Here is a 25835-nt window from a genome sequence, read left to right on the forward strand (position 1 = left end):
TTACACCCCAGGGCTGATTGGTGTTTGGAGGGGGGGCGGAACCCGAAACTGGAGGACAAGGTACCGTGTAGTCGGGGTAACCGTCCCTCCTGGGATACAGGTGACACATGGGTCACCTGTGTGGTCAAAATGGTGGTTCAGGACAGGAAGGGATCCTGTCAGATTGGTCATGGTCACAAGAATTTCTCAGTAACATGTAGATAAAAACTGTTTTTCCTGTTGACTAACCTTGCCATGCTTGCTATTTGATGTTTGGCTTATTGAAGTTATGAGTCATTTTGAATTATGTCTTTTGAAATAAAAGATACTTCTTCCAACGAGTAAAGCTTGTCGTCTCGTGTATTCCTGGCGGGGGGAGTATGGGCCGTTTTGGAGGCCTCCGGATCCTAGTGACTTCGGTCACATTCCTCCAGCTGCGGCTAGGGGTGCGTAGCCTATCCATCAGTATGGTTGTGATGTTGAAGTGGTCCAACCATGTGAGTGGGAAGACGTGGCTGACCTTGATTTTGTCACTGCAGGTAAAAATGGGGCCCAGGGTGTGTTCTGCAGATTGCATAGGTCCTTTCATGAGCTGAGTGAGGCCCATGTTTTGTAGGCTGTCTAGTATGTCTGTGGTGTTTGAGTCTCCGGGGTTGTCAAGATGTAAGTTGAGGTTGACAAGGAGAAAGACGTCTTTGGAGTTTATGGCAAAGAGGGTAATGAGGTTGATGAGGAGGTTGCTGAAGTTGCTCCGGGATCCTGGTAGCCGGTTTGCGAGGTTCATCCTGATGGTGGATTTGCCGTCCATCTGAAACTTGAAAGGTAGTTTTTTTACAAAAGTTGTTTACGGGTCGCTGGTGGCGGTGATAATTACAGTGTCAAGCACATAGATGCAGAATTATGTAAAGTAAATTTACCTATATATATTTACCTTCATGGTATTTTAATAGATGATATTCTTGAGAATTGATTGCCGTACATTCTTGTTTCTGCCTTACTTTCCATCCTCCAAGCAGGTTAACATTGAACATGGTATTGAAAGGCATGGATCTGTGTTAAAAAAAAAAAATATTTTCAGGATCCTTTCATCCTCTTTCTCTTGCTCACCCTGTTATGCTCAGTTGTTGAACATGCAGCTAGTTTGCATAACTGGAGAACTGAGTGGAACCACAAACATGTAATCTGTAATTATTCTTACTGAAACATAGCATGGGAAAACTATTAAACTTAACAAATGTAAATTAAAATTGCTAAAAAAAAATCTTCTATCTCTGAAACATTTAGATGGTCCGTGGCTTGTAATGCATTTCAGAATTGATAATCTTCAGAAAATTAATGGAATGGAACTGACATCTCTCCTATACATCACTGTTAAGATTGTAAAAAAAGTATTAGTACTTCATATTCTGGTGCCCTTGGTTAAGTGAGTACTCATCATTGGCAAGCAAGCAAATTAGTTCTCCTCTCCACTTGTTAATAATTTTCCAAAAGGTAACAAATATCACTCAAAATGCTTAAATCAGGGAAGCAGATCCAGTTCTAATCTCTACAACCTTTGAGAGCGCCAATTAGTCAAAGGCAATCAGGAACAACCTACAATATACACTATGGGCAGCAACACTGGCTATATTACCATAACGTTGCTGGACATGTATAGATCTCTGTAGCAGGTGTCTAAACCCCTTGAGGTAACTTGCTACAGAGTATATTTGTATCTGATTATGTAAACTAGCACAGCTTTACTATCACATATTTCTATTGCTGTCCTTTTATTTGGGGGCAGTTTGCACACCTGCCCACTCATATGGTGCTATTATGCGCAACACATATATTGACACTTCACACAGATACCCAGTGAAGAGTTAATATTACACAGGGAAAGGAAGGTGAGCTAAAAATCCCGACATAGAGTAGGTTTCCTGCTTTTTTTGGAGGTTCTACGCTTTTACAAACATTTCAAGTGTTTTTTATCCTCCCAAGGACACCATAGGTGGCTTTGTAAGTGATTATTTGAGCATTTTATGAAGGGTAGTAGGGGCTCTGCCACCCATTAAAGGTTCTAAGCCCAACCTTCTCTCTGTGGCTCCGCCTCCTACATGTATTTTCAGGTAAAAGAGACTCAAAGCCCCGCCCGTACATGCTTTACCACCTCTCTCATACATAGTGAAACATGTTTCGGGGTTGACAGGTCTGGACTCCCTGTCATGGACTCTGCACTTCATGAGATGCCTCTCATGACTCCGTCCCTCAGGTCTCCACCCCTTTCTGGCACTGCCCCTCCACTGGCAATTTATGGTCTCCCAGACTATTTGATCTATTTACAGCACAGAATAAAGAACAAATAATGGGCTGGGAACGTTCAATTCATTCATAGCGTTTTAAACAAAGTCAAACCAATAAAACACTATTCATTTTGTACATTTTCAGTCGATTTTTTGTGTGATTTTAAATAGTGAGACTAGTGTAATTTAAATGTTTCTGTGTATATACGAAAATAGTAGTTATGACAAACTGATTGTTATCGGTCTCTAAATGGACAAACCGCACAGTACAATTGGTAGCTTTCAAAATGTCTGGCTTTCTTTTATGGATGTATTATGTGCAATTTGCAGTTTGGTAGAAGTACATAAACAAATACAGAAGAACATAAATATTCTCTATTACTTTCAATTCTTATATCAATACATCTATGATTTCACCTTTGAACTCTTGACTGGGCATTCTACCAAAGGATGTGAAGCAAGGTACTACCAAGACGCCATTCTTTAATCCTCCTTAAATAAACTTTGTGGTTTTTGAGTGAATAATGCGAAGCAGTTTTATTTATGTACAAATCACTCATCAATCATGCAAGTACAGAGCTGTCGAGGATAAAGTCATTTTAATAGTCTTTGTGCTTTTTTACATTGTTTTCACTTAAATCTATATTTTCTTTAACTTGCTTTTATGTTTACTAAGTGAAAGACCATGCTATGACTTTCAAGCTGATGTGCTAAGTGTTGACGTACAAGTTTAAAAAAGAGCCATCTTCTGTGACAAGTCCTTCATATTTTTTACTTTACTCTTTGTTGTTTCTGACATGTAACTGGAAAACAGCTTCCTTTCATCTTTGAGAGACAGCAGGCCTGATATGGAAACATATCACACGCAGCATGCCATACATGGGCATCCCTTGGGGGCAATGGGTGACTTCAGATCAATGGCATTAGTTAGTTCTACTACGCTTGCTCTTGAGAAGTCGTATTAATAGTAAAGAAGAACATATGTGTGTCTGCGTGTCTCTGTGTGTGTGTATGTGTACATTATATATATATTCACTGAAAAAAACAATGGTAACTATAACTCGTGCCTCAAGGTAACTATAACCCGCACCCCCACCATGCACAGTTTTTTCATAAAAAATGTTCTGCAACTATTACATTGATATTATCATTGATATTATCAGTGATGCTATCAAAGATGTCATGAGTGCCGTAATGGCGAGGGCGTGAGTTAGAGTTACCTTAGGGCATGAGTTATAGTTACTTGAACATAACTCTAACTGTAACTGGTGAATTTCTATGGTTTGTTACGTTTAAAATGTGAGCCTAACTATAACGTCTCTGCAACCTTTGTTTTTTTAAGTGAATTTCTATGTTTTTTTAAATTCTATTTCATAACTATAATGTCCCTCTAACCTTTGTTTCTTTCAGTGAATTTCTATGTTTTTTTAAATCGTATAGTAATTTTCGTTACTATACGTTAAACCAACCACAGGGCACAGCCTCCGGCCTTGTGCGGCAGAGGTCAGTCACAGGGAGTGGGTGCATGAGGGTGTCAGTGGGTCTGTGAGTGGGTGCGTGAGTGTCTGAGTGAGTCTGTGAGTGAGTGCGTTGGGGTTTGATTGGGGCTGTGTGTGTGTGCACAAGGGTCTGAGTGAGTCTGTGAGTGAGTGCGTAAGGGTCTGAGTGGGTGTGTGAGAGGCAGAAGGAGATTGAATGAGAGAGAGTGTGTGAGAGAGAGAGAGAAAAAGAGTGAGAGGGAGAGAAATAGAGAGTTATTTAGGCTTTGATGTGTGATATACTCAGATTGAGATATTTCTGCACAGATTGGAAATAAAAATGTATTTGTCAATTAAAAATAGTGAAATCACATTTGAGTATGAACCTTAAACATTTGTAATTAAAAATAAAATTAAAGAACGGAAATTAATAGGGATACACCTAGATTCAAACCCTCAACTCATAGATTGAAGGCCTGGGACCTACACCTAGACTATGTTTTTTGTTTACTTTTTTTTTTTTGCCCTTTACGGGCTATCTGGGGCCACGGGGGTGCCTCATGGCCTCCCCCACGCTCCCACACAATTATTTTTTATTTTTTGCCCTGTACAGGCTATCTGGGACCGGGGGTTGGGGGCACGCTCAAGGCCTTCCCCGTTGTCCCAGCCTTCTCTCCCCTCCTGCATGAGCCGGCATTGCTCCTCCAAGAAGGGAGTTGCTTTAAAGCAGCTCCCTGCTTGATGGAGCAATGTTTTCAGGGAAGCCAGATGAACACTCCACTTTCTGATAGTGGGCTTGACTTGTCCCACTGTTGAAAGCGGAGTTATGTTTGCTGTGACTTGGCTGCAGCCAAGCTGCAGCAAACAGTTATGTCCTGTGGTGGGCACTCAGGGACATAGCAGGAGCTGGCCTCTAGGGGTGGCGGTCCCCAGAGCCATCAGTGGCTCTTCGAGGGGAGCTGCATGGCCCCCCTCCAACATGCATAGTCCCAGGGAGGTGGTCATCCTTGGGGCTTCTGGGGCCCGAAACAGAGCCTCTTTCTTTTTTCAGGATTTGTCCCAGGGAGGTCATGGTCCCATGGGGCTGCAGGGAGGCGCATGGCCCACACCAGATGTATTCAATGCCCCAGGGAGGTGGCAGTCCCTGGGGCTGTAGATGATGTATTCAATGCCCCAGGGAGGTGGTGGTCTCTGGGGCTGCACGGGGGGAGGGTCCAGGTGCCCCCCGCATTTTAATTGTTTGAAGTCCCAAGGAGGTGGTGGTCACCAGGGCTTCAGTGGGATCAGGCAGCCCCCCACTACCCTATTTCAAATAAACAATGCCCCTGGGACTTGGCCCAACCGGGGGCTTAAAAAAGGTGAATCGCAGGAGTCAGCACATCTTTTTTTTGTTTTTATTAATGGCGAATCCACAGATCTACCGCAAATTTAAAGAACTGCTTTTTAGCCCTGTGGAGTTCTCTCTGGGACCTCGCCACCGAAGTTAAGGGGTCAGGGTAACTCTACCCTGGCCCCTTTTCTTTACTTGTAACTTTTTTGTGGGACTCGGCCAAAGCAGAGTCCCAACATGGCTGACAACACTTCCATTTGATCATTATCAGCCAATCAAATCTGAGCATGAGATCGGAAGGGGTCGCAAATCTTTCGCGTTCCTATATATACAAATCAAAATTTCCTTTAATTTCTCTAAAACTACTGAACGGATTTGCACAAAATAACAAAAAGGCCTCTTTCTGGACCTAGAGCTACCTTTCTGCCAAATTTGGTGTATTTCCGTCTAGCAGTGGTTTCAACGCTATCGTTCAAAATCCCTATGGAAAAATGAAAGGAGAAAACATGTTTTGGGACAACCCCTTCTTTCCACCCCTGCTTGACGGATCAACCCGAAACTTTCCAAACAGCAACTGAAGTGACATTTGTTGATTTTTGGAACATTTTGTGAAGATTCATCAAACAGCACCAAAGTTATAGGCAAAACAAAACCAACTTTTTTCTATAGAAACTAGGTCCTAGCTATTACTACCTAGTCGTGACCAAAACTAGGTAATCTATATATATTTATATATATATATATATATATATATATATATATATACACATAAAAAAAAACAAAGGTTACAGGGACTGTATAGATAGTTTCCAAATTTACTTGCACAAAACCAGAGAAATTCAGAAGTTATAGTTAGTTATTTCCAGTAACTATAACTTCGTGCCGATTATTTGACTTCTAATGTTTCATTGATATTTTTATTCATGTTATAGAAGTTGTCACGAGTGCTGTAATATCTGGGGTAATTAGCAGTGCATGGCGAGGGTGCAAGTTATAGTTACCTTAGGTTACTTGAAAGAACTCTAATTATAACTGCTGAATTTCTCTGGTTGTGTACAAGTAAATTCAGAGTCTAACTATAATGTCCCTGTAACCTTTGTTTTTTTAAGTGAATTTCTATGTTTTTCTTAATTCTATTTCCTAACTATAACTTCCCTATAACATTTGTATTTTTCAGTGAATATCTATGTTTTTTTAACATAAAGTAATTTTCAATACTATATGTTAATCCAACCACCACTGCACATGGCTTTCAGCCGTGTGCAGCGGGGGTTGGCCGTAGGGCCTGGCTTACATCTAGTCCCTACAGCAAACCTCCCTAATAACCCAACTCCATGCTGTACACAGCCTTCGGCTTTGTGCAGCAGGAATCGGCTGCAGAGCCTGTCTTTCTGGGTGTGAGAATAGGTGTGAGAAGGTGTCTCTAGGTGTGAGAGTGGGTGTAAGAGTGTCTGAGGGTGAAAGTGGGTGTGAGAGGGTCTATGTGGATGTGAGAGTGAGAGTATCTGGGTGTGAGACTATGTGTAAGAGGGGGTGACAGTGGGTGTAAGAGTGTCTCTGTGAGTGGGTTGTAACTGTGTGGGTCTGTGAGTGAATGTGTGAGAGTCTGAGTGGGTCTGTGAGTGGGTGTGTGAATGTCTGAGTGGGTCTGTGAGTGGGTGTGTGAGGGTCTGTGTGGGCGTGTAAGTCTCTAAGTGGGTCTGTGAGTGGGCATGTGAGTGTGTCAGTGGGTCTGTGAGTGGGTGTGTGAGTCTATAAGTGGGTATGTGAGCGGGTGTGTGAGTCTCTGAGTGGGTGTGTGAGTCTTTGAGTGTGTCTGTGAGTGGGTGCCTGAGTCTCTGAGTGTATCTGTGAGTGGGTGCCTGAGTCTCTGAGTGTATCTGAGAGTGGGTGGCTGAGTGTTTGTGTGGCTGTGTCAGTAGTTGTGTGAGTGACTCTGCCACAAAGGAACCTCAGCTGGCCTTCTATCCAACAAGTCCACAACTTTGTATGAAATATCTAGACAAGTGGAGTGCATTCTACCTCCTTGGGTAAATGTCCAGCTCTATTCTACACTACAGCTGTGTAATGGAGCACAAGAAAATGTCACCAGTGATCTTGTGTGCTTTTGGCAATGTGATTATTCCCTGTGCATTTTTCTCTAGAATTCTGTGATAAGATGAATCCTCCTATAGAGAGGCCAACAAGACCACTAAACCAGGGCCCTCTTATCTATATGAAGTAAGTGCTTCTTTGTTTTGTCGAGATGTCTTCATATTCCTCAGCATCAAGAACACACCATCAAAATTGCCAGGAAATGCACTGAGGGGACCTTTGGGAAGCTGTCAATCATCCTGTCAAAAGGGGGGAAGACATATGCATACTACAAAGGTATACGATGCGGGGCCAAGCAGGCACAGATTCCAGGTGATTTGCACATTTTCATACTCTTAACAATTTGAAGAGAGAACCATGGGGGAGAGTGGCTGCGCAGCCCCCCTCCCTTGCCCAATTTTGGCCCTGAGGGACCCCATCCCCCAGGGCCCACTTCTATTCAGTGGGGGTGGGAGGCAACGTGGCCCCATCCCCAGGCTAATTTTAGCCCCAGATACCTCATCACCCAGGGCCCAGCCTTCACTAAATGGAGGAGGTGAGTCAGGTGGCCCTCCTCCCCAGGGTGATGGAAGCCCCAGGGACAGCATCCCATTGGGCCCGTCCATCTCTTCTGGGTGCACAGTGAGCAGTGGGACCGCAGAAGCAGCCTGAAGGCCCCTGCAGTCAAAACCAGCTCCCTGCCTCCTGTGGGAGCTGGCATTGCTGTCACAGACTGTTAGTGGGCAGGGAAACAGAGGAAACTTCAGATATCAGCAAGTGAAAGCTATATGACAACTCCCACTTGCTGGGAGCGGAGTGCTTCCTCTGACTTGGCAGGAGCTGTCAAAGCTCCTGCCATGTCAGAGCAAACAACTCTATTTCAGGGGTGGGCACCCCAGGACATAGCAGGAGGCAGACCTGAGGGTGGCTACCCCAGGGCCACTATTGGCTCCTCGAGGGAGGGGCGTGCGCCCCCCTCCAATGTTTTTGCTTAGTCCCAGGGATGTGGTGATCCCCAGGGCCGGATATCTTATTTTATTTCAGTCCCGGGGGGTAGTGGTCCCCAGGGCTGTGGGAAGTTGTGTGCCCTAGCCGCATACATTTCAGAATTAGCCCCAGTGAGGTGGCGGTCACCGGGACTGTGGGGAAGGCTTTATGGGCCTCCCCCATTTTAAATAATGATTTTGCCCTGGGGAAGTGGTGGTCCTTGGGTGCAGAGGGGCTACATTTTTGCATCATGGCCCGGGGAGGTAGTGGTCCCTGGGGGAAATAGAAGCCCTAGCAGGGGGGCCACGTATGTCCCCCTCCTATTTTCAATCCCCCAATGGCTCCGGGACCTGGCCTACCAGGGGGGAAAAATAAAAAATGACAGGAAAATCCATAATTTCGGAACTGCAGATTTTTCAGAGATTTTAAAAAAATGCTTCTTAGGGGTGGCGGGGTCCATGAGGGACCCCCAGACCAAGGCTAGGGGCTCAGAGTGACCCTAGCCTGGCCCCTTTTCTTTTTTTATCACTTTTTTTTGTGGAACTCAACTGAAGCCGAGTCCAAAGATGGCTGCCAACACTCCCTTGTTGAAATGTTGGCAGGCAATCAGATATCAGCATGAGGACAGTTGGATCCGTATCCCTAGATATCTATATTTTTAAATCTCTAATGACTCAAAAACTACTGAACGGATTTACACCAAATCACTGGAATTATGCAGTTAGGCTCCTGCAACATTTGTTTTTGCAGAAATGTGGATTTGCCGCATTTGCTTCATAACCTGTCATCTGCAGTATTACCTGCACATTTCAACAAAAGACATTTGTTTCTAGCTCAAACAGTTTAAAGGTTACTGAAAATGCAGTGGTGCGTTGATCTGAAGTTGGAATCCCTCTCCAAAGGTTGACTGGACACTTTCATGTTGCTTATTATATTTGGCTGCTAAACTGGTACTAATGAGGTGCAAACTATGCCTAGACATTGCTAACATGTGCAAAAATTGCAAAATAATGAAGCAATACTATCATAAAAGTGTGCTGCATTATGCCACCTAATTTGTCTTGTTTTATCGCATAATTTAGTCAACACAATGGCGCTCCAATGTCCATGATTATAGTTTTCATTAAGGCAAATTTGTGAACAATAAAAATGCAAATATACACTACCCATAATCTAATACAATTCTTATGTTGTGCACATATTTTGGAAGTCTTGTCGCATACACATAACTGTACGATATAAGGAAATTGTGGTAGAAGTAGTGCTTGAAATGGAAAAATTGAAGTGCAGGTACTCTGTACCAGAGTACCTGCTTGTTTCTGAGAAGCGCTGGTACTCTCCAATTAAAAGTATTACATTTTTCTTAAGAAGTGCACGTACTCTCCCTCTCAAAATAAAAAAGTGCAGGTACTCTGTACCGGACCATTTAGAGCACTGAAGTAAATAAATACACAGTCCTCAATAATGCCTACTTTAAGTGGAGTTCATAAATGTTTATATTTTGTGGAAAGTGCATCTGTTGCCATTAACTCATAATAAAAAATGTAAATAAAACATTTCCCATGAATCGCGCCCTGCCCTTTAACACTGATGTTGGGTAGATAATTATCCTAGATATAAAATGACCAGTCCGTATTATGTAGTTTAAGCACAGCATTCACATCCCAGCACATATAATGAGACCATATTTTTCTAAGGAGAATAAAGAAGTGCAAAACAAACTGTACGTGTAGGAAACCTGTGAAGGCGAATTAGTTGAAACGCCTCCCTTTAGATTATGTGTTTCACGAGGCTTAAAAGACTGACGATGGAGGCTTAACACCCCCTCTGCACGTGTTGTCTAGACAGTATTAATCATTTATTTGGAAACATTAGCCTTGGTAATAAATTGATAGTAAACCTAATGGGATTATTTCAGTTAGTTTTTCTTCAAAACTCTCATTGCAGAGACACACCTCTCCAGGTGAGGTGTGTTGTTTGTTAGGCTACGTTTATCCGTTCAGACAAAAAGCAGGCGACCGGCAGAGGGCGCCCGTTCTTGAATTGCAACCTTTCAAATGCTGAAACTGACTGTAATATACCGGAAAAGTTCACTCAGTATTTAAAGTAACCATACCGGATAAAAACATCTATCTTTTCCTATGTTCTCATCACCCCACTCAACAAGATGACCACCAAAACAGCTTCAGACCAGTATGTACTCGGGTGGATGTAGGCTGGTAGGGGGCCGGTGACACTACTGCTCCTATGTGAGACTGAGAGCTTAGCTAAGAATTACATTGCATGACTGAGTAGAAACAGTGTAGTTTTCATGATTTTTTAAAGGAAACACGTGTGAATCAGTAATACATAGTTTAGGACAATGTATGTGATACGCAATTCTCAATGTGGTACATGACTTTGCACACCAATAGCTTTATAGCAGAGCTTAATTTGAGGAAAAAAAACGTTAGTGCCAGGGCCCAAGATATTTCACTGCCATCGGCACCACACAAACGTCCGCTATTGCTGTAGGCCTGGGCCAGCATTACTTACTAGCTATAACACTTAAAAATGTGCGACATTTTAGACTACTGCAGGTCACCCCAAGCTTTAAGGCTGGCCTGGAAGTACGAGTTTGATCATTTTTTAATACTTTGAATTTCTAAACACTTGTGCCAAGCTCAAAACTTAGGCTGAGAGAGCCCCCATGTGGTGTATTCCCCAAAACATGTGTAGTTGTTTAAAAGTTAGTGCTGATGTCGAGCTAAGGCAATCACCGGCACAAATTACGTACTGGTGCAAAATCATGGCAGTTGTCCACACGGTTGCACTAAAGTAAAATATGTGATAGCGGAACATGTCCTCAATAAGAAACACATGTTGTGCAACTGACAGAAGGGAGCGAAATTGGTTTGGTGTGGGTCCTTTAAATTTAAAGAAAAGACATCTTGCTGCTTGTCACACTTCACATGAACACTACCAGGCCCTCTTTTTTAACTTTTTTAATGAACTTTTACTCCGATGAGACTGCACAAGACCCCATTTCTAACATCTCCCTGCAAGAAAACCACCATGTGTGTTGTATTTACTGCCCTCAGTTCGTGGTATACGAGAGCACCCCAGAGCATAAGTGGACGTGGGTGGACGGATTCCACCTGCTATTATTAGAATGGAGGCTCTGTTCGCCTTAGCCCGAGGATGAGAGGTGTCACTTTGTGCCCCAAAGCTGCAGCTGCCTGCGTTTGGAAAGACTATGTCTGTATCCTGAGCTGTATATGTTTGTAAAATTCCATACAACTGACTGCATTTTATATATTTGTGAGAACATCGAGGAACAGAAACCTTGCACCGTAAAATCTATTGCCAGTGGCGTAGCTTTGGGTTTGAGGAGTGTTTGGGGTGTTACACTCCCCTAATAAATGTGTTCTCTAGTAAATAATTGGGTAAAGGTCTTTCAGTCGGGTATGGTGAAGTGGCTGTCGAATTTCACCTAGGATTTTTAGGTGCACACACAGACAAAAACACTCCCTCTCTCTCTGCTCTCTGTTTTGAAGTTCTTAAAACTACTGATTATTTGACAACATATTGGGACTTATTTACAAGCCCTTTGCGCTGCCTATCTTTAAAAAGTAGAAGCAATCATGTTCTTTCCACATTGCTTAGTAAGCTTGCTAACTTGTTGTTTTTGTAAAGTAGGCACTTGACCTTTTAAGTGAGAATTATTGTAATGGCATGACGCGACGTTCTGTGACATCACTGGGAACTGCATATGGAAATTAATCCTCTCATTATTTCCCTTTGGATTTGTGCCTTGAAGCACCCTTCTATTAAGTGAATCCTACGTTCACAAGTACCACCTAGGCTTGAGATTCCCACCTCAACTACCTGTGGATCCCTTTGTCGTGGAAGCTATCATTAAACTGCACACACCTCCCATATTCCCGAAGACAGAGAAACCTTAAACCGACACTTAAGGGTCGTGGCCTCTATCACCAACCTAGGCGCAAGAAAAGATCAAATGCTCAACTCGTGCAACTCATTGCACTGTAGTCTCATTTATAAAGAATTCCAAACCCATGATGAGGTGGACTTTGACAGACATGTAGCATGTTACTCTGAAAGTTGTGCTTCACTGAAAGTATGTAGAGTTGTATTGTGAGATTTGTTGGAAGTGCTTTGGTGTTGTGTAGGATGACCCGAGTTGTGCTCTTATCATGCCATATGTCACTGCACCTCGGCTTGTAGTGGAGCAAACATCATACAGATATAGACGACTCAACTTCAGTCCTGCCAACCCCTGTGTACCTTCAACTCTCCAGAAAGGCCTTAGCTGGGTATGCCCCTCAAAATATATAACTTTTTTCTCTTTGTGAATCTCTCAGTATGGATGTAAACAATGTGTCTTCCTTCACCTTATAGTCTTGAGACATTCACCTTATTGATTTCAGTGCCTATCGTTTTTGAATTGTCTTATGGACGAAATCGGATAATCAAAATATTTGTGTTGTTTCTTAAATTTATTTTTAGAGATACCAGGCGCTAGTTCCACTTTTCTTCTCTTCTAAAATGCATCAAAGTTGTTCGGCCCTTAAACTGACACGGTCAGCAGAGGCAGATGCAGTGGGCACTTCCATCACACACAGGCCTGATACTTCACGGTCAGCATTGTTGTAAAGCTACCTATTCCACAGAACAGATACAGGCCCGGGGCCACTTACCCCCAACAGTGTACCCAGGGGAGGGGGGTGGGTTACGGTTAACGTTTTCTTGAAGTCTTTTGACATGGCACTACTGCTGCTACCTCCAATCTTTCCCACAGCTCCTTTGTCATCGAACAGAATCTCTCTAGAAACCATCCACCCACCATACTCTGCCTACTGGTCACAGAGGCACAAAGCTAGTCACTAGGAGCCCCTGAGCCTCCACTCATTTATGCCTAGCAGGGTGGCAGGAAATCTGGACCTTTGTGAACCTCATCTGGAGCTCTGACCCAGTCGGCCATTGTTCAGTGTGTCAACCTCCCCTCTTGGCCTTAATCTGCTCACAGACACCGTTTATTAGTCCTTGGAAAACTTTAACCCCCCTTTGCTGAACCATAGTGAACTCTAGAGGCCCCCCAGTGATGCTCCAGTCTTGAGCCGGCACCCACAGATTCTCAGTCCTACTCTGTTAGCCTACAGAAACCCCGAGATATAATCTACTGGTTCTTAAAACCTTAGTGCCAACACTCAAGTATCTTGGGCCACCCCCAGAGAGGACTCACATAGGTCCCATTAGCCTTCATAACTTACCACGGGCCAATCGTTGAGCCTACTAACCAATCTTGAAGAACACCTTCCAGGACTCGCTGACCCTCTTTAATGAAACTCAGCCCTCAGTCCTCATATCACTGCTTATGAGCTGGAAGTAAAGAATCCAAGCCCTAAAGATGTAGGGGCAGATTTAAGAGCCCCTTGCACCATTTTGTTGCCATATTGGTGTCATTTTGTTAACGCTAATGTGGCAATATTGTGGCGAAAATACTGCACTAGATTTACAAAGTGGCGCAATGCATGCATTGCAGCACTCTGTGACTCATTACGCCACATTATGCCTGCACAAGGTATAATGTATACAAGGGGGGTGTTCCCCTGTTGGGGGGCAAAAAAAATTACGCAAAGAAATCTCAAAGATTTCTTTGCATCGCTTTGTTTTCGGTATTTTGAACACCTGCTCAGAGCAAGTGTTAAAAGGGTGGACACCATTATTTATAATGGACACCCATGTTCTGTTCAGGGTTAGCACTAAAATGTTGGCGCTAACCCTGAACAGTACATCAATAGCTTCAAAAATTCTGATGCTGTCGCCCCCTACCCTACACCAGGGTGCACCATATTTTAAATATGGCACACTCATGGTGGCGGTAGTGGGGTGCTAATGGACGCAAGAAAAGTGGCACTGCACTGGGTGAAGTGCCACTTTTCTTAAATCTGCCCTGTAAAGTTTTGGAAACTAATTGGCAGAAGTTATGTTCTGTGACTTCACAGAAATTGAAGTCATAGGAAGATGTGTCGCCACCTTATCCCAACCCTGATATTAATAACCAATATTTATTTAGCTGTGGCTGTTAAGATGTGCATTTATGTAAAAAGCTATCTGTACAGCTATCTCGAGAGGAATATGTTTACATTTTCTATCCCCTTTGTAATAGATTTTATTGTTGATGATCTGCATACATGTCTTAATAAAGATCAGTATGTCGAGCACTTAATGCTGACTTTTGTCGCAGATTCAGATCCCAACTTTCTCAGTTCAGTCTCCTGCCCTTCCAAGGCCAAGAGTATCATGTAATATGTATACTGTACAGACAGCCATTACTACGGCGCTGCAGCTGAGCTAAGCAGTCCAGGCATCGACTTTCAAAACATTTTTAAAGATTTAGACAATTTCTATCATGATATTGCTACAACTTTTTTTCCAGCTTAATCAAATCACATAAATGTATTGTGCAACTCATTTCTAACCACTTGTGATGTAGGTTTTTCTATAGACAATTAGGAGCGCCTCCTGTCCCTCTCACCTGAGGCATCCTAAAGATGTGTTTAAAGGCCATCTAAGAGACCAAAGTGAAAGTATGTGCAATTGTTTATTGTGACTGCACAGAGGAAAACGTCTGGCAGCAAGGACTCACGTTGACACTAACTGGGCTCACAGTTTGGTCTCCATTCAGTTGGTCTCGAGTGACCTGAGCATGCCACTGAGTCACCCAGAAGGGCATGGTACAAACTTTGAAAATCAGTGCTGTAAAATGAGTATTCAACTTCTAAATTCCATCCCTTAAAACTGTATTCTTCCAAGCTTCGTTCATGAAGGGAACTCTCATTTTCTTATTATCTTCACCTATTTTATAAGATTTCAGCTGGTGCTATTTACCTATCGTCTGCTACACCACCCGGACCTCCAGATTCTGTGATAATTCCTTATCGTGTTCACTTTGCTGAAGCATTTCCTCAATGGCATTCATGGAGTGGTCTCCTGGGGTTGGTGTGTTTACCTGGAATCCACGTCAACCTCTAATTTACTCCTTGGGAATTCCAAACTCAGAGAATCTTGCAGTGAGAGACAGTTAAATATTCTAAAATAGCTTATCTTCCACAACAAAGTATTCTCCAATAGCTTCTCTTCTGCAACAAAGTTTAATGGTCTGCAATTGTTCTCCATTATTCTTCCATCATCACCACATGGTGCATCCTCCAGTCCATGCAGCTCCCTGGGAAATGCTTTGCCTAATTAAAGCAGATCTAAGATGGTATTCACTATTCAATACCTCTGACATTGCTTCAGTCTCAAAGTGCCAGCTCATGATCCATACAGAGTTAGCTAACCTGAAGATGGTAACCTCCAAAATACTTCAGCATCTCCCAAAGTTCATTAATGGAGGTGTCAGGATTCTTCTTTCAGCTGGCACGTACCACCAACTACCTCAGCAGTGCATATAAGGCAGTTGCAGTCATCATGCTACACAACTTTAGAAGTTGATCAGAGCTGTCTCATGGCCGCAGTGAGGAAGGGTGTGAAAAGAGGCTGCACCACTCCGGGCCTCCACTTTTAATGTTGTGGGGAACCTGCCTCACAACTGCTCCTACCCTGCATGATATACACACGCTGAAGGCACATCTTGACCTATTTGTCAGGCCTGGGATCCAAGAGCCTTCCACTTCCCAGAGTGCCACCTTGCCATCAGTCATTCCAAATACCACCGGGCCCACCCATAATGTCAGCATACCCCTCCCTGAAGGCACCATGTGGAATTCTGCATCTTACTGAACCTCATTATGTCTTATATGTAACCTCACATGTTTTTAACCAAGTATGGTATCTTTGGACACATATGGCCATGTGGCCTAGTTGCAAAGTCCTGCCCTCAATCCTGTTTTTTTCACTCAGCATCAATTTGCATTTGTGGACATCTAGTTTCATGCTTGCCAATCAGAAGTATGTTTCCAAACACTACCTTATAAAGTGTTGTAGGCTGAAAATGTATCTCATCACATCAGAGCACTACGCAGTCAAGTGCCTCACGTTATCATTTAAGCTACTAGTCTTTCCATTTTGACATATCTAGATAGAGTATCAAACAGTGCAATGAGAAAACAAGGAGTTAATCTTAAATCTATCTACCATTCTTATATATTATATGAGAGAATTAATTTATTGCTCTATGACATGTGTAATGCTTACCCCTTTTGGTTTGCATCGGTTCTATTACTGGCAATTCTGCATGCATCAGTAGCAGTAAAAAAGAGTTACAGCATATACGGCATCATGACTAAAACCATGACTGGGTATGGTAGAACATGGGGTACCATGAGATCTCTGCAAATATTATTGTGTCTGCCAAGTGTACCAAATTGGTGTGTGACACATTCAACTAGCCCCACCTTTTTCTGAGAATTTGATCACTTGCAATTGTGATAGTGAAACTGTAAGTCCCTTGATGAAAAGTGCTGTTGGCAGAAATGCACAGTAGCACAGAAAAGGTGGGCTTTGGGTTAGCCCTCTTAAGCAAATGGCTTGCATGCATTTTTAGGTTTTGCCTGAGTAAGCCCATGTGCTGTTGCTTGTGAGGCATTCTGTATGCTCAATGAGGATTTAGAGCCCACCCATTACTTGTTACTGGCTGGCTTTAATGTCATTCTCATTTCCTTGCTTCTCATTGGTCAGCACATGCCAAAATCACATCCTCTTTGTGTGTTTGTCCATTCACTGGAGCATGGACCAAGTACAACGTTCTTCTGCTTCCTTTCAGTGCTCAGAGTCATTCCATTGCCCATGCGCCTTTGGAGGTACTTTTGTTATTTTAGTTGCAGCACTCCATAAGAGTGCATATGTTTGCAGACCATTTATTTCCACCCCCACCTTGTATTGTTGCTTGTGGCAGCCCCTGTTCCTGCCACCCTCTCACACATTCTGTTTTTTCTTGCCCCTGTCCACCCACCCCTCCCAGATTCCATAGCTGCTTACCCTTATCACTCCCACACCCTTCCTCATTCCATTGTTGATTGCCCCATCCCTCCCATCCCCTCCCATATTCTGTTGATATTGCTTGCCCCGTCCACCCCACCCTCTCTAGCATTCTTTTGTTTTACTTGCCCCCGTACAACCACTCTCCTTCCCCATTGTTGCTTGCCCTGCAGCCCTCCCCTCATCATTGCTTGCCCTGCCCCTTTGATTACTCCTCTTTAGTTGCTTGACTTCTACCCCTGCTCCCTCCCCCGTCTTTGCTTGTCCCATTCCCCGACCTCTGACCCTGTTGCTGCATGCCCCTTTCCCCACCCCTCCTCTCAGAAAAAGCACTATGACAGAGCATGCAAAGATGGCAATATAGCTATTTCTTCTGTCCCTCCACCCCGGTGGTTGCTTGCCCCAAAACCCCACCCTCCTCACCTGTCATTTTGTTACCTTGTTCCCCATTCCACCCCTGTTACTCATCCCGAATCCCCCTTACACCACAAAAAAGTATTTTGATGGGGCCACATCTTAGAGATTTAGGGCCATATGTACGAACGCATTTTCCCATTGACACAGAATGGGAAAAACCCTTTGCTACATCTGGCCCTTATTTCCTAACTTTAAATTTTTTTTGTACAACATGGCTAAAACACATTGACAAAGCTGCCAGCCTAGTCCCAGGATCCAGGAAAAGCAGCCACATTTCGCCCATCCTCATGTCCCTTAATTAGCTCCCCTTGAAAGCGAGAGGCTTCTTTAAACTGGTCTGCATCATACACAAGGCTGCACATTAATCCAGTCTCATTTACCTCACACAGAAACTGCAGGTCTACGAATGGCAATATTGTGAAGTAAACACCTTTGAATCCCTTGAAATATAAACATAAGTTTATTGGTAGATGAGAACACAGGATAACATGGAGCTCCTTCACCAGCAACTGACAGTCTAGAACTCTCAGAGCTGTCACATCACAAAAAGCACTGTCTCACTTCTATTGGAACCCCCTTCCAAAAAGACAGCTAAAATGATGAATGGAACTCTTTGCCACCTGGCCTAAGTACAATGACCTCACTCTCATCCTTCAAACAAGATCTGAGAACCTTAATCTTGCACCCCCAACTTGCAACAGACAGACTGAAAAAGTTCAACTTTGTGAATATTTTGATTGGCAAGTTGCACAAACTTAGTGACAAGAAAAGTGTTATCAGTCACTCACCTTCATAGAAGCTACCAGCTGTATAAATTCTCCCCTCCCCATCACCTCCACTGCTACAGATCTCCCCCACCCCTTTACACCTTTGGAAACCCAGACGCCTGTTGTTATGTGCTATGTTCTACCCTGGGCTCTCTAAAGAAGCTACAATTGTAAATATGACCCATTGCCTTCTCATCCCTTCCCTCAGCCTATTTCTTCCCTCATCTTGATGACTCCTATGTAACACTTGTGCTTAGGTGTAGGCCATGGCATTGTGAGGATGCATATATTTTCCCATTTGTTTTCACACAAGTGATCATGCTCATGTAGTATTTTGCTTACACTACAGATACCAGAGTCATTGTATCCTTTTATATATATAATCACATGGTAATATTTTAATTGCTGGATTGTGGCTTTTTATTGGAAATGCTCCCTGTTTGCCTTCAAGGCAGATAAAGGCTGTTTACTAATCACCCCTGCAGGCTCCTTTGTTCTACACTGCCGTCTGGAAAACATACTGTTGGATTTACAGCGATTTTGTTCTCAGTGTAAAGATGTGCATGCAATAGAACCCGGAGGCCACCAGAAAGCCCTCACCCCAACCCCTGCCACATGCAGACCGACAAGACTTATTTTGTTGGAAGGAATTTATTTTAAATTGAAGGGATTTAAAAACACATGCAGTTAATATTTCACTTAAAAAGCAATACAATACATCAAATAACTTCATAACATTTCAATAAAAATTTCTCAGTCACTTAAGTCATAAATCAATGTGACAGGATCCCTTCCTGTCCTGAACCTCCGTTGGACCACACAGGTGAACTGTACCTCACCTGTATCCCTGGGGGGGAGGTTCCCCACACTTCACCGTCCCTTGCCCTCATGCTCTGGATTCTGCCCCCTCCCCAAACACCAATCTGCCATAGAGGTGTAACGGGGCGGCCAGGAGCGGGAGCCCCATGCCCACCCAAGCGATCTGGGCTCCTTACCCCCCAAGCTGGTGTGTACATCCGCAGGTTGGTTCAGAACTTCAGGATCCTACCTCTGGTGTTATCCAGGGGACCCTGCCTTGGGGACACCTCTGTTGGTTATGGTGACTTTACTATCTCCTCTCCCACCACAAGGGTGACCAGGGGCCCCAAGGCCCTTTGCCATCCCCACCCCCAAACAAGCTGAGAGAGAAGGCCCAAATGTCCACAATGAAACGGTCCATTCCCGCGTCAGATAAATGCACCCTATCTTTATGAAACATGTCTGGCCCTTTTCGCAGTTTGTGTGGGATGTTCCATAAGCGGCCTGGGCCAGGACACAGTCTTGATATTTCTGCATTAAGTCGATGAACGGACACATTCATGGTCCTTGATTTAGTGTTCGGACCCCAGTTTCGACGAGGTACCATATGCGACCACGCAATGGCAGCTTTCGAGAATTCGTTGGATAATCGGGTGATTTTAGTTAAAATCGCTTCTCTCAGAGTTTTGCGCCCCAGTCGAACCAGGTCATTTCCTCCTTTATGTATGACAATGAAGTCCGGGAACTGGAGTCCCTTGCACCCTTTCACCATCTTCACAAGTTGCTGCAGCTGAGTGACTCCCAGCTCACCAGTCCCACACCGACGAAAGGCCACATCACGAATTGCCGCCGGCTTGGGCTTACGGAGCAATTGCAACCTGTAGGCCGCCCGCCGAACAAAAGAGTTCCCCAGCACCCAAACTACGTGAGACAGCATAGTACTGAAACGAAAGAAAGTAGCATGAGTGACCAGCACGAAGAATCAAAAACAGGAGTGTGTAACACTTCTTATTGTAACTCAGACCTTATATAACGTTTATAACAATTGGATGACCATCTCCCAATGGTCTTCACTTCTTCAGGAAACATCCCAGCATTGGCCGCTAGAGTAGCCGCCCCAATCCTGAATGAGTGTGATGAGTAACCTTGTGGATATACCTCAGCAGCCTCTAGTGCCGCCTTCATTACTGCTAAGAACTGGTAACATGATAAACACTCCCCGTTCTTTTGAAGAAACAGAGCTGGGGCATCTGGGACTGGGTGAACTGCTAAGTAGGATCCCAAGCGATTTACTGGGCACAAAAGGGAGCCATGGGCAGCCTTAAGTTCAGTGGTCGACCCTTTCCCTTGTTGATCTGTCTTGGACCTTTGTAACCAAATTGTTACGAACCCTGGGATAATCTGAACGTTGGCCAACTGGAGGCCTCCTGTGTAATAACCATTGGATGACCCCACTAATTCTCCCACATGAAAAGCTCCATAAAAGGCTGTAGAGAATGCTGCCGCAAATAGTGTTGCTTCAAAGGGGGAGGAACAAACCCTCTCGAGGCTGGCCAGGTGCTCCACCAAGATGTGAGCCATTAGGGGGCGTCTAGTGTCCTTCTTTGTGCTGTCTAGGCGAACCCACCCGGCCACTGCCCTCTAAATGATAAATGCGTTAAGTTGAGTCTCCTGATTATGTAAGTTTGAGAAAAAACTAATGGCAGCAAGGTGAGCCTTTGCACAAGAAACTGGTTTACCAGGTTCCCTAAGTGACCTTAAAAAACAGCAAATGGCCTGTGTTGAAAACCAATCTGTAATTTTGAGAGTGTTCAAAAACATTCTATATTGCTTTAATGATTTTTCGTATGACCCAATGTGTGGGTTGCTAGGGACGCTACTACTAAATAGGAGAGGGCGGGACTCCAATCTTCCACAGACATGCTGGGAACTCCGTCATCTTCTCCACCGCCTATGGGTAGAACCTCTGAAAATCCTGCATTAATGAGCGAGATAAAGCATCAGCCACATTGTTATGAACACCCGGAACATGTCTTGCATGGAAGGTAATATTCAGTTTCAAACACATTAAGACTAGGGGGGTCATTACAACATTGGCGGGCGGCAACCGCCGCCCGCCAAGTTGTAACCGCCGTGCGGCCGCCAATGCGGCCGCACTCCCGCGGTGCCCATAATGACATCCCCGCTGGGCCGGCGGGCAGAAACAGAGTTTCCGCCCGGCGGCCCAGCGGGGATGTGGGCCGCAACATGGGAGCCGGCGGTGTTGCGGCCGTGCGATGGGTGCGGTTGCACCTGTCGCGCTTTTCACTTTCTGCTATGCAAACAGTGAAAAGCTGCACGGGCCCTGTCAGGAGGCCGCTGCACTGCCCGTGCCAGTGGCATGGGCAGTGCAGGGGCCCCCAGGGGCCCTGCTACTCCCCGTACCGCCAGCCTTTTCCTGGCGGTTCAAACCGTCAGGAAAAGGCTGGCTGTAGGGGGACTCGTAATCCCCTGGGCAGCGCTGGAAGCAGCGCTGCCCTGGCAGATTATCACCACCGGGGCAAATGTGGTGGGAAACCGCTGGCCCTGGCGGTGCGACCGCGGCGCTACCGCCGCGGTCGTAAACCCCTCTGAAGCACCGCCAGCCTGTTGGCGGTGCTTCTGCCAAAACAGCCCTGGCGGTCTTGGACCGCCAGGGTTGTAATGAGGGCCCAAGATGTTTCTGTAATCGAAGTACAAACCTGCATGAGGCACTCTGCCTATTAATTGCTTCCACCACTGCCATGTTGTCAGACCAAAATATCACAGATCTATCCTTAAACATAAAAGCCCAAATTGTGACAGCAACCTCTATGGCGAATAACTTTAGGAATGCCATATTCCTCGTCATCCCAGCATCATGCCACTCAGCTGGCCAATCTCCTCAACACCAATTGCGTCCCAGGATAGCCCCAAAACCCACACTAACAGCTGCATCAGTGAAGAGGCCCAAAGTAGAACTAGGGACTGGGCGGGGAGGCCAAATGTCCGCCCCATTGAAATCTTGTAAAAAGGAAGCCCAGATTTTGAAGTCCTCTCTGACCTCCAGCCACAGCCTGGTGTGATGATGCTTCTCAGTCAGCCCTGCCATAGCCCTTGCAATGGACCGGGAAAAGGGTCTCGCCATGGGAATAATTCGTAAAGCGAAATTCAGTTGCCTCACCGCCACTTGCAGCTGATGGAGTGTGACTTTCTTTTGTGCCAGAACTGAGTCAATAGAGTTTCTAAAAGCCATCAATTTATCAAAGGGGAGGCGACACTCACCAGCCACCGAGTCTATCTCGACCCCGAGGAATGTAAGGCAGGTCGCGGGGCCCGCTGTCTCATCTGGGGCTAGTGGAACCCCAAATTCATCAAACATGGTAGTCAAGGCCTGTAAAGCCCACAGACACCTTGCTGATACAGTAGGGCCCAGTTCCAGAAAATCATCGAAGTAATGAATCACATCCCTGTGCCCAGTGCGTTTGGTGAAAATCCATTGCAACAAGGAACTAAACTGCTCAAAATAACTGCAGGATACACTACAACCCATTGGCATGCATTTATCGTAATAATAAGACACTGCAAATTGGATCTTCTGGATGTACTGGGAGAAGCTGAAATGCTGATTCAATGTCAGTCTTGGCAAGAAGGGCCCCGCGGCCTAAGTCGCGCAACTTCTCAAGAGCCTGACCCACTGTGGCATAACAAACTGAGCATAGTTAGGGGTCAATTGCTTTGTTCACTGAAGATCCATGTGGGGCTGAAAGGTTGTGGAACATACTGTTCGATTTACAGCGTTTTTGTTCTCAATGTAAAGATGTGCATGCAACAAGCTTTCTTACAGGTGCACCAAAATACCTTCCCATTGTCAAAAGTTTCTATTATCCAATACGATCCTGTTTGTATCTTTTCCTTTCACCTCATACAATGCAACCTTCACCCTCTGACTTTTTTCATAAAACTGTTGATTGTTGGAACAGTTCACCTACGTTAATGCTGACTGTTTAACAAAGAGGCCCTTCTCCCAACTTCCATACTGTTGCAGCTCCAGCAATTGATTGTGGAACTTTCTTCAAATCGCCTACTATTACCAAAGACTATCCCTAACAAAATTGAGATGAAAATGAAATCAGAGCGGTCAATCTGTTTCCTAAGAATCACAGGCTGCTCACACATAATGGAGGAAGTAGGTCATGGAAACATTCAGGAGAAACTACCTGTCCACCAGCAGGTTTAAGTAAAAACCTGAAATTCTATAATTGGAAGTAATATTTTAAACAGACTAGAAAATATGTGCGTGATTATATGGCTCCTAGCGAAACAAGACCTATTTGCTTTGTCAATGCTTGTTGTTGGTATTCCCTGATACAAGGAAGTATTCACGTTCCTGTTTGCGAACTCCTCCTGCTTAGACACATCACAACACTATGCCTGCAAAGGATCTATTACAGTTAGTCAGGGTGGATTTATTCTCCCGTGATAAAACACCTTGCTTGAACAGATCATACATTCTGAAGGAACGTTTTAAATCACGTTTTACAAGGGCCTCAGAGTAACATCTTAGAGTTTTGTTTCCTAACATTTTTACAAGGGCCTCAGAGTAACTGGTGCACAAATCTCGACCAAGGTGCAGACTCCTGTTTTGCCCAATTTCGCATTGTAACTGGAATGTGAATTGTGCACCTCGTGGTTTTTGCCTGCATGATTTTGTAAAATAAAATCTGCTGCAGATCGTGTGAGCAAACTGTACAATTATCTCACAGTGAACATTCGTTTTCCTCCTCAGTCCCAAAGTTTTCCTTTTTGTTGACTTTTGCAACCTCTGTTTTTTACAGCCTATGCACCGCTAATTTCAACAGTCCCAATTCTTTTGATCTATGTCTCAATACATTTAATCGCAATGCCAGCATTTAGTGCTTTGTTGAGTTGAATGCCTTTCCAGCCACACTTCTTTCAGTCCAGTGCCATTTACACATTCACTTGCTCAAACCATAATTGCCATATGCAACATGAGTGTCTAGATGTATTTATCGCTTTGCCCTACTTGTGGTAAAGCACTATGCTCAAGACAACCAGAAAGTACACAGCTCGCTGAGGGTTGCACAAACAATGTCTGAATACAGCCCCAAAAAAACACGTCTTGATCATAAGAGAAAGGAATGACATCAGTGACAAAAACGTAGGTCTTGACCAGGCAAATGGTTTTGCACTGGTTCTGTTCCAATGGTTTGTGGCACTGGTAGATCACATAAACAAATCTCAACCGGTGAGAATGATCGGCAGTAAAAGCTGTTCGCAGTACTTTTTGTGCTATTTTTTTTAAATAGTTCTGGAAACAAGGAGATGTGTATTATCTTGTGGCATATCGTGCTAACATCAAGCAGTGCACGATTTACTACCGACAACTTCGAATACCACAAACACAGATCTGTTTACTTGCTTCAGCTAATACCTACGATGAAGTCACATTTCTTCAGCACAAGGTGGTTTATATGATCTCGTTCGGGGACCTATTTCATTAGTATGTAAATTATGTCAATATGCTAAATCTCACGAAACGAAAACATACATTGCATATACATTTCCAGATGTTTACAAACAATGATTTTTAAATGGCTTCGTTTTCCGTGCTAAACTGTGTCGTTTGTTTTTTTATTTATTTGTGTTGCATTTATGCAAGAGATTAACACTATACAACAGCTTCGACGTAGACTGGAGCATTGAAAATACATATGTACGGCGGCTAATGTTCAAAACATGTTTTCAATTAGGCCTATTGATACTGGACTGTTATTCTAACACAAGCTGGTGAGAAATGTCATCGGGATAAGCGGAGACTGCTAAACGTCTGCGCACATTTTTGGGAGATTACAATGCGGTAGGAAAGTTAAATTGTAACATTTAAAATTATTCTGACATACATATTTTCATGAGGAAATATGAAGGACTTTTTGAAAGATTCAGAAAGCACACAGCGCTTGAAAAAAAACAAAAAACTTTAGGATCATAAAATACTCCCCGCCTCGCCGGGAATTCGTTTCTTTCCCCCGACTATACTTTTAGTTTAGAATAGGAAACGCTTACGGGTTGTCAACCACCAGGATACTTTAGTCACGTGCTATCTTCAGGGTTTTCTCGTCAAACGCGCCCTCAGCCAGTGCCTGCCAGTGGTATGTATCATCCCCGAAGACGCCCCAGGCCAAACACAGCTTCCTGCAGGACGGAGCACGCCCCAAACAAAGTGCCCTTCTGGATCAGCGAGGGTAGCGCAAAGCATTCTTCCCTTGTGACCAGCACTCAAAGGAAGCCTTGGTGGGATTAAAACGTTGAAACCATTTTCCACACGATGGTTTGCATCAAAGGGAAGAATGGCGGCCACGGAGGAAACTTTGATTGCCTAATTATTAACTGCTGGTAGCACCCATTAGTTTATTTACTCGAGGGGAGGTTAATAGGGAGACTAATGAGTGGTTTGGCCAGATGGACAGACTTTTTTGACAGGCAGGCAGAAAATTGGAAATGGTCTGGAATCCTCTATATCAGTGGTCTTCAAACTTTTTAATACCGCGCCCCCCCAGTTGAAAAATACAAATCATTGGGCCCCCCTTCAGAATTTTTCACAATTATTTTAGAAAGATGGCAAGGTTTAAATAGGTCTAAACCTATTTAAACATTGCAGTTAAGTACTGTTACCTTTTTAAAACTGCAATATCATGCTTCTGCTTAAAGCAAAGGCATG

The 25835-nt window shown here is 44.1% G+C and overlaps 1 long non-coding RNA gene across 1 annotated transcript; it reads right to left on the bottom strand.

The window, feature by feature from the left end:
* Positions 1 to 412: 412 nt before the first annotated feature.
* Positions 413 to 25364, bottom strand: LOC138283384 (uncharacterized). Its single transcript, XR_011201230.1, has 3 exons — positions 25181 to 25364; positions 911 to 1029; positions 413 to 793 (listed from the first exon to the last, which is right to left on the bottom strand). It is a non-coding gene; the product is annotated as an uncharacterized lncRNA (long non-coding RNA).
* Between the last annotated feature and the right edge of the window lie 471 nt (positions 25365 to 25835).

This window comes from Pleurodeles waltl, chromosome 3_1 (assembly GCF_031143425.1).
Source record: "Pleurodeles waltl isolate 20211129_DDA chromosome 3_1, aPleWal1.hap1.20221129, whole genome shotgun sequence".
NCBI lineage: Eukaryota > Metazoa > Chordata > Amphibia > Caudata > Salamandridae > Pleurodeles > Pleurodeles waltl.